At 39.0% G+C, this 16,636-nt stretch overlaps 1 non-coding gene across 1 annotated transcript; it reads right to left on the reverse strand.

Moving 5' to 3' along the window:
- Positions 1-15,764: 15,764 nt before the first annotated feature.
- LOC141620745 (small nucleolar RNA R71) lies at positions 15,765-15,870 on the reverse strand. Its single transcript, XR_012532027.1, has one exon. It is a non-coding gene; the product is annotated as a small nucleolar RNA R71 (small nucleolar RNA).
- Positions 15,871-16,636: the final 766 nt, after the last annotated feature.

The following is a 16,636-nucleotide window of genomic DNA, read 5'->3' on the forward strand; positions in this document are numbered from 1 at the left end:
CTCCATAATGCTTCATATTTGAGGATTGTAACATCACATGTAGATGATTACTACAATGTTGCCACCTTTGAGCCGGTTTCTTCGTTTAATATGATTCCCGTGTAGGTAATCCCTATGCAGGTTGGTACCGGACGTTGTCCAAAGTAGTGTATATGTCAACCCCATACTCCATAATGCTTCATATTTGAGGATTGTAACATCACATGTAGATGATTACTACAATGTTGCCACCCGTGAGCCGGTTTCTTCGTTTAATATGATTCCTGTGTTGGTAATCCCTATGCAGGTTGGTACCAGAGGTTATCCAAAGTAGTGTATATGTCAACCCCATACTCCATAATGCTTCATATTTGAGGATTGTAACATCATATATAGATGATTACTATAATGTTGCTACCCTTGAGCCGGTTTCTTCGTTTAATATGATTCCCGTGTAGGTAATCCCTATGCAGGTTGGTACTGGACATTGTCCAAAGTAGTGTAGGTAATCCTTTGAGCCGGTAATATGATTCCCGTCTCCGTAATCCCTATGATTGGTACCAAACAATGTCCAAAGTAATATGGTTAAACATTTTTTAACAATTACGAAAGTACTTAGTAGAAATAAATATATTATACAAAGTTTCGTTGACAATAATGCCCCTCAATTTCACTAAATCCATCCCTCCATAGTTGCAATATTTCAAGGGTATAAGTGAAAAAAATGGTTAAAAAATTAAAGGGAAAATAAATAGGGAAAACATTCATTCAGGCGCCGAAATGAAAAATCAAAAGAAAACACCCCCAAATCCAGAATTCAAAACCCTTTTTCGCGAAAAATTAAAAAAATTAACTTCCCTCCAAGTCGAAAATAATGGATGTAGGCAGAGAATATTGGGGAAATGTTCTAGCTTGTTGTCAAGATATCAATAAGGGAATAGGCATGGGTGACAAAAGAGTAGAAGACGAAGTAAAATGTTCGACCAAAGCAGCTGAAGACGTCAACGATAACGTATTTCCATACTTTCTTTGCACTTTTACATTTGTTAATTACTCAATATTTTAGATTTAATTGAACAACCGTATTCACCATGCAGCTTGACAACGACGTGGAATCTGATGGCGGATATGAAGAGGAGGAATCAAAATCCGGAGACGAAACTGAATCTGTATGTCTTTAAATTAATTTCATACTCATGTAACTCCTTGTGCTAATTAATTGCAGGAGATGTACTAAAATTAATCTCACTGGTTCTTTTGAAGGACACCCATTCGAAGAATAGAAGCATCGAAAAACCCAGAAAGCGTGGGAGGCCAAGGAAGCTTGACAAATCATCTGGGCCGAGAAAGGTAATATTTAAATTTTAATAAGTACTCCGTATTATTTATGAGTTCTCTATTTACTTAATTCCAATTTGTTCGATAAAAACTCCATTTTTTTATCTTTAATTTCAGTATCCTCCAATGCGCATTTATCCTCATAAAGTAATGGAGCTCATTGTCAACTTAAATAGTAATCAAATCCAGTGGGTAAAGCAGTCCATTTTTCAGACGATCCTTGACCTCAAAATAAACAAGTCACTGGACCGTTTTTTCCTCTCATGGTTGAGTCGTAACTGGAACCCTTGATCCTGTGAACTAAAAATTCGGGATGATTATATTGTTAATGTTGATGAGGAAATGATTGGGTGGGTGCTTGGTTTACCATATGGTGATGACGCCTTCGACTTTGAAGAAACGTCTTCAAGGCTGTAGAGTTTAAGGAATTGAAGAAACACTATGAATGTTATGGTGGTGTCCCCTACAACTTCATCTACAATGCATGTATATCTGAGGTCAAAAGTAGAGTACTTTTCTTGCGGCATTTCATTTTTTATGTATTAGGTGTCCTTCTCTGTACTACGAAGAGCAACTACGCAAGTCCAGAGCTGCTACGAGCGGTTATTTACGATTATGTTTCTAAAAGTTGGAAATGGAATTGGTCTAAGTTCATTTTACAGTGGATGGTGAAATATACTGGCGAAGGTACATGTGATGGTATTTCAGGCTGTGCATTAGTCTTGATGGTAAGTGATTCCTCATTATATGGGAATTGTTTCAGATATGATTGTTAATTTTGCCTGAAAGTTATACTCCATAATTGTGCATTGTCTCTATCACGTGATAGACTTGCAGATTATCTATCTTGATAGGTTGAAATTTGAGGGTAAGGGCCTTAGGTGGAAAGTTGATGAGCCAAGATTGGGTGCATGACAACACTCTGATATTCAAAAGGCAATAACTGCTGATAGGGTAGGTGATTCAGAGGATCAGTTTTGAAGGTCTGATGTTGTTCGGAATGTCGTTTATGGGCAACCTTACCCAATAGGTCCACGCTATTGTAGACCAAAGTGGCTTGAAGGTAAAGGGTGCTCGGTGACTTAAGAAATGGCTGCTGATATGGATTTGAAGAAGGTGAAGGTAAAGCCGGCAACGGTAGGACGTAAGCGAGTTAAAAAGCTTACAGAAAAGGAAACAAATAACTGTATTGTTGACGATGCAGAGCTAAATACATTTATCAATGGAAGGGTTGACAAACTTCTACGCCGTATAGTTCTACATCCTGCCAAAGGTGCATATGGGTTAGTGCATGGGCATTGTTAGGATTCTGTAATTGCTTTCATATTTCCACAGTTTGTGTACGCTGCTATCGTCCATATTATTATTTTTTAGGTGCAAAGACGACTCAATTTTCAATGACGGAGAAATTGAATTTTCGGTCAGTCGTGTTCATCATACTATTCTTGGAGAAGAACCAATTGGTTTAGAGGTTGTTGAAAAAGGTTTCCATCTTAATTACATTAACTGATTGTTTAATTTTTACTAAATCAGAATTTGATTAATTTTTTTACTAGGTAATGGAGGCTTTGGTAAGGGTAATCAATTATACTTTATTTATGGAAGATCCGATTGACACTCAACACTACATACTTTGTCCAAAACTTATGGTAAATTGTGAGACATATTCAACAAACTTTGTAATGTACAATCTTAGAACTACATCTTTCTTCAATGTATGTAGGGAGGGATAATTGATCTGGTTGTCAAGGGTAGAGACTATCATATGTTCATGCCGAATATGGCCACCCTAATAAAGAAATATATAAGTAAGGGGTTTAAACTAAGTGAGACAACCCATGTAAGTGCCTTTTCTATATAAATTTGCATGCATAATGGATAATGGTTTTATCGGTGCCTCACTCGTATTTGTTTTAATTTGTACCTGAACCTTCCATGTTTATCGACTAGTTCCATGTACCTGTATTTCTTGATGGCCTCTGGATGTTGTATTTGGTGAACAAGTGTAAAAAGTCAGTACGCGTTTACAAGACAACCGATGATTCAGTTGAGAACACGAATATTCATGAAGCTGTGGTAAGCAAGCGTTATTAATGTCCTAATAACGATTCGTATATGTTATGTTCTACTAAAGCATAAATAACACAACGTTAATAGATGGAATTTTCTATATGTTTTTGCAGAAAAGGACGTTGGACAAAGCAACAAGTTTGGCCGGCCGCATTTCGCTCAAGTGCAGTAAATGGCAACTGAAGGAGAAGAAAAGAGTGGCAATCGAGGGGGATTCAACAACTTACGTCATGCACCGTTTTCTAAAGTTACTATATCCGTCTGATGGAAATCTAGCAGAACTTAAGAAAGACGGTAAAATGTGCCGTAAGTTAGCGTTAGGATTTATGTTGGGTCACCAAAATAACGAGAGCAGTTACATCATTAAGAAACTGATTGGAGAAGTCTATTAAGAACATACGTCATTTGTACTAATTTTATGTAAATTTGTTTGTATACACTTTAAATTAACGAATTGCATTTCCACGTGAAGACGACGTAGTAAACGGACCTTTTCGCACACATCTTCAAATTAATTACCATTGAATATGGAGTATAGGTTCAATGTACATACGCTGTATGTACATTGAACCTATACAATATACGTAAAACTGACCATTGAATATGGAGTATAAAAATGAAAAGACACCATCTTCATCTCCTATATATATATATATATATATATGTGTCCCCATAGTTTTTTTCTCTCTCAACCATCAATCAACATAACTTAACCAAAAAACCCTAGAAAACCTAAATGTAAGGTGTTAACCCAACCAAAAGAAAGAAGATGTGGTGGGAACCATTCTTTCTCTATACACCAAAGAACTATAAGGTCAAGGGATACAACAAGACATCACCGGCATTCAGAGTTGGTTCGTGCAAGGACCTTATCATGTCCTGCATCGTGCCAAGATGCGATAGGGAAACTAGAATGAATACTGCCCTAGTTTTCAAAGCATGGGGCAGTTGGTACTATAGGGAAGGTGGTCGTGCTGAAACGAGCAAGTATAATATCTCAATTACTACTTGGCGAAAACGGTCATATTGTCCATGAAAATGGACGATATTCAATGAGAAAAAGCCTTGTTTGTTTTTTATTTTATGGAATAATAAAATATATTAATATATAATGTTTATGTTTATCTAAGTAAGTTTCGTTCGTCTTTAGATCATTTTATGGAAGAAAATATATTAATATATAATGTTTATGTTTATCTAAGTAAGTTTCGTTCGGTTTTAGATCATCATATCACATACTGAAATATTATAATATCTGTATCAAGCTATTAAAATAACGCAATATTGTTAAGATCTTATCTCTTTTTTTATTTGCGGCCTATATCTTCTACATAGGTCTATAAACTACAGTATAATCCTATAATCATGTTCATATTGTACTGAATAAAAAAAAAATTACAAATCGTTTATTTTAATATTACACAATAAATTGGCACCCATTCATTTCTTTTTCCACTTCCCCATATAAACTAACTGCGCAGACAGTTTGAGAAGTTGAAGAGACATAACGTCTGATAACGTCTACATCACGCCTACTTCTTCATCATTATCAACAAGGTTTGATCTCACATTTAAACTTATATATGTTTATTTAATAATTTAACAAGTATGTATGTTATATCTTAAAGGATTATTGTTCTTAATCAGTAGAAGATGAAGTACTTGATGGAATATTGTTCTTTGTATACAAATTTTGCCCTAAATTTATACACTGTATAAGTTTAAATGATTATTGTTGCTTAGTCAGTCCAAGATGCATGCTTGTTCTTCATATATTGATGTCTAAGTTTAAAGGATTGATGATTCTGATTATATGATATGTAATCCCTAAATATAAAATCCCCAAATATGCATGTTCTACATATATTGATGTTTACGTTTAAAGGACTTATGATTATGATTATATGAAAGGAAAGCCCCAAAACATGCACGTCAGTTCTTAATCCTACATATTGTTCATGGGCTAAATTAAATTAAATTTAGGGTTTTTTGATAACTACTACCTTTGTACTACTCTGTTTTAAGAACTACTACCCAAATAATTTTCGTTTAAAAAGTACTACCAATAAGTTTGATTTTTTTTAAAACCACTACCACATCTCATCTAAAACCAATAAAACACAATTTCAGCCATTTATTTTTGAATTTTCATCTTAAGTAGTGAGTTTTATCGCTTCAACCAGTTACTTTGATGAAGTTTAAACAACTTTTTTTACCTTAGATAGGTGAATTAGATGAAGCTAGGTTAAAGTGATTTTGCCCCAAAATGATTGACAAACGGTAGTATTGGTAGTGTTAAAGGGATAAAATGTACAAATTAAGATGAAAATTTAAAAATAAATGGCCGAGGTTGTGTTTTATTGAGGTTTGGATTAGACTTGGTAGTGTTTTTTAAAAAATTCTAACTTACTGGTAGTAGTTTTTAAACAAAAATTATTTTGGTAGTAGTTCTTAAAACACTGTAATACAAAGGTAGTAGTTATTAAATAACCCTTAAATTTATTATCGCGTTATATGCATGTTCCTTTATAGTGTAGTGAGTTTTGAGTAACATTATGTATCTCGTTAATCGTTATGCATGTTTGATCTTACTGGAATCTTTCGAAGAGCTTATGGATATGTACAGAAAACGGAAGTGCGACCCTAACTGGTGGAAGTTTCACCATCCAAATAAAAGACAAGCAGTTTCAAATCCAGATTGTCCTTGGGAGGCAGAAATAAGAAAATTAGAGGAAGAAATATTTCTTAGAAGGGCTAGGCATGTTCCAAATTCAGTTGCGTATCCAAAAGGAAAGGTCATCCTTAAAGGGACAGATGAGAGATCATCCGCTTACGAAGTGGGTTCTAATGAGGACTTGATGGTGGGTTATATAATACCCAGGTGCGGCTGGTAGAAAAGTTCCGTGAGCAAGGCAACAAGGGGATGGTATACCTGGTGGTTCCACTCAAGCCCGACCATTGAACGTATTGAAGACCAAATGCGTACTGAGAACCTCTTCTACGACGAAGATTATAAGAGGCGATATTGTCCATGACTTTATTTACTTTTAAGTTGATCTTTTAGGGCTCTAAGTTTAAATTGGTATGTAAATTTGTAATTATAAACTCATGTTTTCTGTGATTAAACTTATGGTATGTGAAATTAAACTTGGTCAGATATCTTTTTGTGTCAAATTATGGTATGTATATTATATGTATAATATAATTAGACTTAATTAAGTAGATGATTGTCTTCATTATGCAAAATGCAATTTCATTCATATGCAATTTACATGACAAACATACTAACGGTAAAATTCATAAGATGACTCATACATCGATCGATTAACATCTCCTTCCATCGCATGCAAAGGAGGAGTAGGCTGTGATGCACCAAATGTGCTTCTGCTAGGGGTAGAATAAGGTGAGCTTAATTGCGATGCACCAAATACGTTCCTTGTAGGAGTAGATTGCGACGTATCAAACTCGGTCCTTGTAGGGGTACATTGTGACACACCAAACAGGCTCCGCGTAGGGGTACATTGCGACGCACCAAACTGGCTCCTCGAAGAGGTACATTGCGACGCACCAAACTGGCTTCTCGTAGGGGTACATTGCGATTTACGAAACTATCTTGTAGGACTAGATTGCGATGGACCAAACTCGCTACATGCAGTATTTAAATGATTGCTCTCATTAGCGGTGAATGGGTTTGGAACATTAGTTTTTTTCTGCAATTAAAAAAATTATGACGTTATTTAGAGGGTTGCAAAAAAGCCGAGTACACAATTTAGTATAACAATAAATAACAATTACTCTATTAATCACCTTCTTATTCTTTCTAGCATCGGGAGTTCTATTGCCTTTTGGTACCCACCCAGAACTTCTTCTGTCAACAGGGTCCTGCAGACCACCTCTGTGCTGCGTTCCTCTTCATATGTCTAATATATCATTCCTTAGGCTGTAGCCTTCTATGACCCCATGCCCTAGAAGAAACACCGCCAGGGACATAGCGTCTATAGTTTCAACACCAACAATCCCCTCCAACTCCTTAATTAATTCAGAAGTCAATCTATCATATGTTGCATAAGTTTCATCGTCTCGAAGCGCTAGTGTGGAAATGTAGTGGTTCCTTATAGTCACCTCCAACGACTTCTTCGCACGAGCTGAGGCTTCCGGATTATAGTACCCAGTTTTGATTGTCTCGTATTCTCTAACCAAGTCCTTTCGCCATCGATCAAGTATATACTTCTCCGGGATCACCTTCACATCTTCGATAACCATGCATCTAATAATATGTCGACAAAGTATACCCTTGAACTCAAATAACTTACATGAGCACTTGAGCAGTCCCTGTGGACGCGGGCCCATGAGGGTTCGCTTGGAAAAACAAGCTTTTGCATTTGTGGAGTCGCCACCAATTTATTGTGGAAAATCGGAAACCGTTCGAATACTTCATGCCATGTCAAGACACAAAGTAGTGACATGAACACCAAGAATTCGTTATCCTTAGCATTCTATGTCTAGAATGACTCTCGTGGATGCCAATGAACATGGATGTTCACAGAGATCTGGAGTAAGGGGTGAGGGTACGTATTAGGAAGCTCTTTTGATCGAACACCTAATCCCGCCCGCCTCGATAGCGGCCTCTACTAATGATTATGGAAGTCATCTATACTCGATATGTTGAAGGTTATATGCATGCAATGCAACATCCATTAGATTAATCCTAGCATGTGAGAATTAACTAAGTCGGTAAACACGTAATTTAACATGCATTAATGTCGAGGTATAAATTTAGGTTAATTGCATGTGAAAGCATACAAACAATATGATAATAAAGAAATACAAAAATACAATAATGAAAATTACAATAATTACAAAGGGCTAATTGATTTACGTCGAAAATATACTTAAAATGGATGATTTTAGAAAAGAAAGGGAAAATAAATTAACGAACGGATTATTAGGTGATAATACGAGTAATAGTTAATTAATACGTAAGCTATAAACTAGGTCAAAGCAACAACGGAAGTTCAGAGGCATAATTCAACCCGGAACAGGCGCATCAGAGCTGCGTCCTTTGGAAGAGGCGCAGTGCTCACTGCGTCTGTTCCTGAGGTGAATTCTGGCCGTGAAGCCGGAATTGCATATTGTTAATGTTCATTGGTGATTTTAATGATCGATTATTGATATTTGACTTGGATAGAAGTGGTTTAATCAATTATTTACATGTGAATTGGTCATAAAAACAATAAAACATGAGATAAAACTTATTAGGACAAATTAATTACAAGATTAACTACAAGATCAATAATGAATTAAATTAAATAGGTTAATTAGGTTATTAATGCTAAACTACTGATGATGAAGATAATAAACATATGAAAATATACAAAAGGTGAATTTTAGAGACTTGATATTGATGAATCGAATCTCTAAAACCCGGATTTGATTTTAATGGCGAAAACCCGCAAATACAAATTATAAGGGATTTAAGTCGGGAATTGAAAGATGACAAATTATTAATGATTTATATGCTAAAATTGACACGTTAATGAAATAAGAACAAGCGAAGACGAAAGAAAATAAACAGACGAAGGAAGAAGAAGGAAAGCAGGAACTGCGGCAACCTCAGGAAGAGGCGCAGCAGATGCCGCGTCCCTTCTCGACATCTATCTCCTGTTAATCCGTAAAAAAAAGGTTTGAATAAAGATTTTGTAAATCGGTTTTGAATATATTTTCGACGTAAACCTTACAATAATGATTACAAAAGTAAAGACAATAGTAAAAGATGGGATTTACACCCTCAGACTTACATGTTTGATGAAACGAGATTAACTAAGTTAACTTTTAGTGATGCTCGAATCGAATGTACGCCGAAAGTGCCCCCTAAGAGGAAAATGAACAAAATTGATTAAGTTGATTGATGTGGAGTTGGTCAAATTGGTCGGTCATGCAAAACGAGGCTGGTACTCAGAAAGATCCGAGCTTACGTGGTCGAAAGTTCAAGCACGTAGACGCCAAAAAGCAAGAGTGTGGTCTTAGAATTCAAAGGGAGAAGAGAAGGGCGGGTACAAGCGTGAGAAATATGAGGAACGAAGGTCCCTATTTATACTAACCACACGAAGGAATTAGGGTTTCGGTAAAACTTTGGAAGTAAATCTCGAAAAGATCTTAAAATACGCAGAAAGAAGCTGGGGAAGAGGCACAACAACCACTGCGTCTCTTGGAAGAGGCGCAACAGGTGCTGCGTCCTTTCCCAAGGGTTTCCTCCTGCGGAAGAAAGATTTTCCGCGTTTCTATTATGGAATTGCGGTTGATCTTAATTTCCTTATTATATAAAATATAATTTCAGGATATAATTTACCAAAAGATTAAAGGATTGAAAATATGGAATAGAAATATCCGGAACATTCCAGAATATTCTGACTCGGCATTTTAAACGGTTATTAGAGAATGAAGATGGTTTTTTACCCGGACTCCAAATGTACTCTAATTACTGTCAAAACGACCGTAACGGGGCGTAGATGACGACCAAGGGGTAGACACAAGTATTTGAGATATCACTTGACAATAAATTTTCGAATTGTCATAAATCGTTCCGTGTACCAAACATGCGGCCCAATCATCACCGAGTGACTTGTGGGAGGTGCAGAAATGAGGTATCTACAGAGCCCCCACTTTGACTGAGGCTTAGACAAGGCGAAAGTCAAAGTATAGCCATCGGGTCAATCGAAGATTAAAACCTGACGACTATGGCGACGCGAGGCGGCTCAAGGGGTCTGAGACAAGGACCTGTCGTCGGGAACATTTTAGAGTCTGTCGAGTATCGGGGAGGGTCGTTTAAAGTCCATTAGACTATGTAAGGAGGCTCGCCAGCCATAAGAAGAGACCATACCTGAGATTCCTTGAGACTCTTTACTCTGTCGGACTCCTGGGGGAAGCAAAATGTAATATTGAAGGATTGAAGAGGGGCAGTAGGACGTCGGTAGAAACTGCTGGGAGAAATCTGCTTGGGTCGGTCTTCAAACAAACTTCGGTGAAACTTGAGATTGATGTTGAACTCCACGTGTTGAGAAGGACAATTGGCTGTCTTGAACTCTCGTTGGGGGAACATAATTGAGGTGTGTCAAAACACCTGTCAGAGGATATTCGCTCGTTGTGGCAAGCTAGGTCTTGATAAAGTACTGCAACGGTTCGCGGTTTGCTTGAAAATACGGGTCCGGATGAAGAATAAACATCAAATGGACAAAATATACAATATATGGTGTCGAGGAAGAGGCGCACCAAAGATGGGCCCATAAATAACGAACTTATAACGAATTTTCAAAAATTGACTTGGAGGGAAGCTGAGGAAGAGGCGCAGCAAGAGCTGCAACTCTTGGAAGATGCGCAGCACCTGCTGCGTCCTTTCCTGGGTGTGTCTCTGTCTGAGTAAAAACTCGATAAAAATCGTGTTTTGTTTCATAATAACGAAACACAATTTCGTCTAAACTCTCTCAAATTCCAACCATTTTCCGTCAAAATTTGATCAAGATCTTGCATTTGCCATGACTAATCGAGGTATGCATCTTATTTTTGCATTAAGCTTCCGTATTTGTGCAATTTGCACAGACAAATTAGGGTTTCCAACCCTAAAATGTCGAAAAATTTGGGGCATTTCCCCCAAAAGATCTTGCCTTGTATAATTGACTTTATAAATGGATAATTGGTAGTATAAGGATCATAACCATGTGTTCATTTCGAATTTTCATTGAGTTTTGAGCATTTGAGTGAAATTGTGACGGTCTCACAGCCGAGTCGTAAATTGCTTCGAAAATAGCCTTAGGATTGCCCATTTGTGACGAAACTTGATATTTGGAATTCTTGTGTGATGGGTAAACGTCCTACCATTTCGGATTTTTGATTTGTGACGGCTTTTTCAGGACACTTTTCTAGGGCATAATCACCGTAATAACGAAATGCTGTCGAAATTCCGACAAGAACCCATGACTAGGCTTGAATTTAGGCTTGACTTGACCCATATTACCACATGAGCGGACGGTTTTCGGGGAAAATGGCCAAAGATGGCGAGAAAAGAGCTATTTCGGGGCTTTGAAAGCTCGAAAATCCCCTAACTAAGGCTCGCCATCACCTGACGCGGCCTAAATTACTCTAATTTTGCAGGTGATGAGGCTTCTACGTTAGGGAGAGGTCCCATGGACGTGGACACTGTTCTTGACCCTTCTCTTACGCTCGAGGAGGCGCTAGAGGAAACTTTTGCTGCTGCGGCGGCGGCTGCTGAGGACGAGGCCGTCGAGGAGGAGGCTGTTGAGGAGGAGGGCCTGAGGCGGGCCAACATTGGACGAAGTGGTCGTCAGCTGAGGGGAGCACCGGAGTGGGCTAAGAGATAGGATAGCCGACATCTCATCTAGGCGGCGGAGAGTCATCTGTCTTACAGGACGGTGAAGAGCTTGGTAACTTCAATTCATCATTCTTTCATTTACCTTCTTTTATCCTTCATTTGTTATTCCTTTTCTCTTTCATTGGAGCTAAAGATAGCTCTTGCTTTGAATCGAAATAGGAGGCTAGGAACATCAGGTCTTTCTCGGGTTACACCACGATGATGGAGGCTTACGGGAGACTGTCAGCGGAGGAGCAGACCATCATCGAGTTGGGAGCGTTTGGAGCCTTGGTACGAGCGTGGAGGGATATCAAGGGAAGGAAGATTCGGGCTAACCTTTGCCTGATTCGAGCTTTCCTTGATTGGTTCTGGGACATGACCTTGACCTTTCACATGTCTTTTGGCGAGGTTGGGGTCATGTTGGAGGACTACGCCATGATCTCTGGTTTGCCGTGTGGGACTGAGGCTGTGGTGTGGCCGAAGACAGCCATGAGAGTGGACTCGGCTGAGGCTAGGAGTTTCATCGGTTGGAACCTGGCGGTGAAAGCTGCTGCAGTTCCCGGGTTGGTGCCGAGTTCCTACGTCCGGGCTTACTTTGCTGGGAAGATCCCGAAGATGGTGACTATCGATGGAAGGGAGACGGCTCCACCTCCTTGTACTGCGGAGCAGAGAGCTCGTATGTGGCTTTGGTGGTTCTTGTCTTTGCTCTACCTCGGAGACAAGGGAGAGAGGCTGTCGACGAAGCTTCTTCCCTTCCTTTCCGACTTGAGTGGCCTTAGTCATTGGGACTGGGTCACTCCCGGCTTTGCGGTCCTCACTCGCTACATGAGGGCCATGGTTCATCTGGAGCTGGTAGAGAAGGGGACTTCTCCTACCACTGTTGGTCCTGGACTACTGCTGGAGGTATGAACCTTCATTTTGTACCATGAAAGATCATTTCCTTTCCTAATCGAATCATGAAAGATCGTCATTGATTATCTTGTTTTGCAGGCGTGGGTGAACTCCTACTTTTCGAGCTTCGCGCCCAAGAGGACGGAGTCGGGGGAGAGAGCCTATCCCGTTGTGAGGGATTGGGTGATGTGCCGTACGAAGAGTCAGTGTTCTTCTCACGACGTTTATCGACGGGACGTGAAGGCCCTGCAGTTGGATGGCATGAGTATCCTTGACTCACTTTTCTTTGTTTGCTTTCTCATCGCTTTCTTTTAGAACTGATCATAAGAATGACCTCTTGTTTGCTTATCATAGTGGGTGCCCAGGCCTTGGGTGGACTACACTGGCGTCCCTCTTTTTGTGGCTGAGGTCCTTCGACCTAGGAGCTCGAGCCGGTTGCTGCTGAGGACGTCGATGGGTCCCGTATGGTACTTGGGCAAGCGTTTGACTCGCCAGTGTTCTCGAGATGTCTTTACGGTCCACATCGATCCTTCTCGATGCTGAGAGGGAGGCAGACCTGACAAACGTCGGTGGCGACGCCCTCCTTCTTCCTAACAAGGACTACTCCACGTTCCTCTCCTGGAGGTTGGCGTACTGGCCGGTCGTGGTAACTGCTTCACTTTTCTTTCGATTGGTTTGAAAACATGATGAATGGTCATCGATTAATGGAAACCATTTGAATTTTGCAGGAGGTTGAGGCGGCGGGCGTTGAGCCCCCAGCGTACCCCGAGACCCTCGAGTACACTGATGCGGCGGGGATGACGACGATCTCCGAGCTTCGCGACTTTGGCGAGGCGGTGACAGATGCTGGCCTGGACGAGTGGCAACATCTGATTCGGAGGGTAAGTTCCCCAAATTAATTAGCTTTTGTATAAGAATACATTTGTTTAACTTTGTCCAATCATTGAGAATCCATGTGATACGTGCATTTTATATAGTCTTTTTAGCCTTATTTTGCACGTATTTCTATGCACTTTTGCACTGTTATGTATTGCATTATGCCCCGAAATGGCTACTTTAGTTTGTTTTGTCTATTTTGTAGGAATGAACCTGAAAGTGGTGGAATCCTACTCTTTTCGTCCTGTTTCGCATGCATTTTGAGGAGACGAGAATTCTAGAGCGAGATACTGCATTGGGATGCGTGAAGGAATGGTAAACGAAGCAGTTGGCGACAAGTTTGAAGCTGATTTGGAGGAAGGACACTCGATCGAGGAGTATTTTGGTCGATCGATTGCTTTTATGTGCTGAAGAGGTCGATCGAGTGGTTTATTTCACTCGATCGAAATGTCGTTTTGAGGCTTTCCTCGATCGAGTAACATTTCTGCTCGATCGAGAGGATTATCTGCTGAAGTCCTCGATCGAGTAGTTTAATACTACTCGATCGAGAGGATTGGAGTTTTCACGGGCTTTAACTAACCCGTGTTGCCTATTTTAGTTAATGGACTTTGTTTTTCTATTTAAGCATCGAGTGATTAAGTTAATAACACTTCCTTTACTCTTCTTTTACTCTTAATTACACTTAGAACGCAGCTTAATTTCTCTTAATCTTTCCCTAAAACTTTCTTCTGTAAACCCTTTTCTCTCTCAATCTTTGCTTAGTGGATTTGATCTTTACGCCGGAAACGCTTAAGATTGTAATCTCTTTTCTCCTTTAATTTTATTATTGTTATTAGTTGCTTTAATCTCTTGTTTTATTATCTTAAATTCTGCCATAATCTAGTTTATGCCATATTATTATTATTGCATCATGTTTCTAATTAGTTATTTCATCATTATTAATATTGACAACATTAATAACATGAGTAGCTAAATTCATTCATGTTGGGATTATGGGATCTATGATAGAATTGTGACGATGTAGCGAATAGGTTAGATGATTTATTTGTGAGAATCTGTACCCATGGCAATTAATACCGACTTAGTTGAGTGCACGCTTCTAAGTTACCCTTTAACCTGGTTAAATTTATTCCTGGATCTGAAGATTGGGCCAAATAGACCTGCTATGAACAGTAGACTACCCTGACGAGGACGGAAGTTAAGTTAGTGGAAATCTAGGATAGAAAGTGGAGCGGAAGGACCTTTCCAGTATCCTCTCACAGTAAATTATCTAGACTATTTGTAGTTGAATCATTAGACTACCATAGTGAACCGAAATCCTGACATATTCCCTCTTTATTGATTACCTTTACTACATTTTCTTACCTTTATTGCTCTTTCTTTTAAACCTTCATTTGTTTAGTAAACCAAATTCAACCCCCCATTTTGTGACCAAATAGACGAACCTTTAACCGATATCTTGCCTCCCTGTGGAGATCGACCCGACTTCCCTAGCTATATTAGTTAGTGCCAGTTGGTTATTTTTGGTAGGTACACGACTAGCCTGTCAAATTTTGGCGCCGTTGCCGGGGAGGCAATAGCCCTATCTGTTTTTGTTTCATTTATTTTTATATGTCTTAGGGAATTTTTATTCCTTGAGACAGTTCTCATTTATATCTTTCAGTGCTGTGTATGCCTAGGTCAAACAGGTCGGAGTTAGTTTCAGCTGATTCTGAGCCAGAGAGACTGTTTAGGCATAGACTCCGTCTGCAAAGAGAACGTCGAAAGGAAGACTTGAGTACTTTCGAACCCGAGCTACAGCATTTTCTATTCACAGAAGACCAGTCTTTAGGAGAAGACAATCTCATTTCTGTCAACCAACCAGTAAAGATGCCGAATATTGCAAGTCATTCGGAGTCTAAAGCATCCTCTATTCCGAAGGGTTTCAACCTCCAAACTGAAGACGGGAACACCTTTGATATCAGAGCGTCTTACATAAATCTGGGGGAGAGAAATTTTTATAGGGGTGTGGCGGGTGAAGACCCAAGGAAGCATATGGAGGTCTTTACTGATTACTGTTCTACTATTCCCGCTACAAAGGGAGTAACTCAAGACAAGATTAAGGAGGTGCTCTTTCCTTTTTCTCTGACTGACTCAGCCCGTGAGTGGTTGACCGATCTTGACCGTACAGCTGCTGGAATCACCAACTGGGAGACTCTCGCGCTTGCCTTCTATAAAACATATTTCCCTCCGCAGCGCACTAATCAGCTGAGGGGAAAGATAACCAGTTTTAAGCAGGCACCTGATGAGACATTTTATGAAGCTTGGTGTCGGTTCAAGAAATTGGTGAGGTCTCTTCCTCATCATGGTTTTGATCAATGGTTTTTGTGCAATCAATTTTATAATGGGTTGTACGATGACCATAGAGCTATTCTGGACGCCTCATCCAATGGAAGATTTCAGAAAAATATTGATGATGATAAGGGATCACTACTACCAATACATGCAACTACAACGGCCCTTTAACAACGCTTATTCACGAAAATCACCATAAGACGTTGTCGAATGGATGGTGAGAATTTTACCAAACTTAATTATAACGGTTCTTTGTTGTTAACCGTTGTTATTGGTTTTAACAACGGTTTATACTTTCAAAACCGTTGTTAACATAAAAACTAATAACAACAGTTTACTCTATAATACATTTTAACCGTTGTTAATAATTTGGCGCAAAATTAGTGAAAAGTAATTACAACGGTTTTGTTAGAACCCGTTGTTATTAGGTTGTAACAACGGTTGTAAACTAAATAACCGTTGTTATTAATGTTATGAAAATCTTAAGAACAACAGATTGCTTTATTCTGCTATACGCTACAAAACACAAACACAAGCTAATACTGCTACTATACACAAATATCATCCTCCATTCCTCCCTGATCGTCTCTCTCTGTCTTCATCTCCGTCACTGTTGTTACCGTCTTCTCTCCCTCATCGTGTTTATCAATCAGGTATATATGTTTCTTAGCTTATTAACTATTTCTTATTAAGATTTGTTGATAATTTAGCTTAATTGATTTCTTGAATTTCGTTTATTTGTTTGCCTATTATTAGATTTTCTGAATTAGTTGCCTATATATT

This window comes from Silene latifolia, chromosome 1, assembly GCF_048544455.1.
Source record: "Silene latifolia isolate original U9 population chromosome 1, ASM4854445v1, whole genome shotgun sequence".
In the NCBI taxonomy this organism is placed as follows: Eukaryota; Viridiplantae; Streptophyta; class Magnoliopsida; order Caryophyllales; family Caryophyllaceae; genus Silene; species Silene latifolia.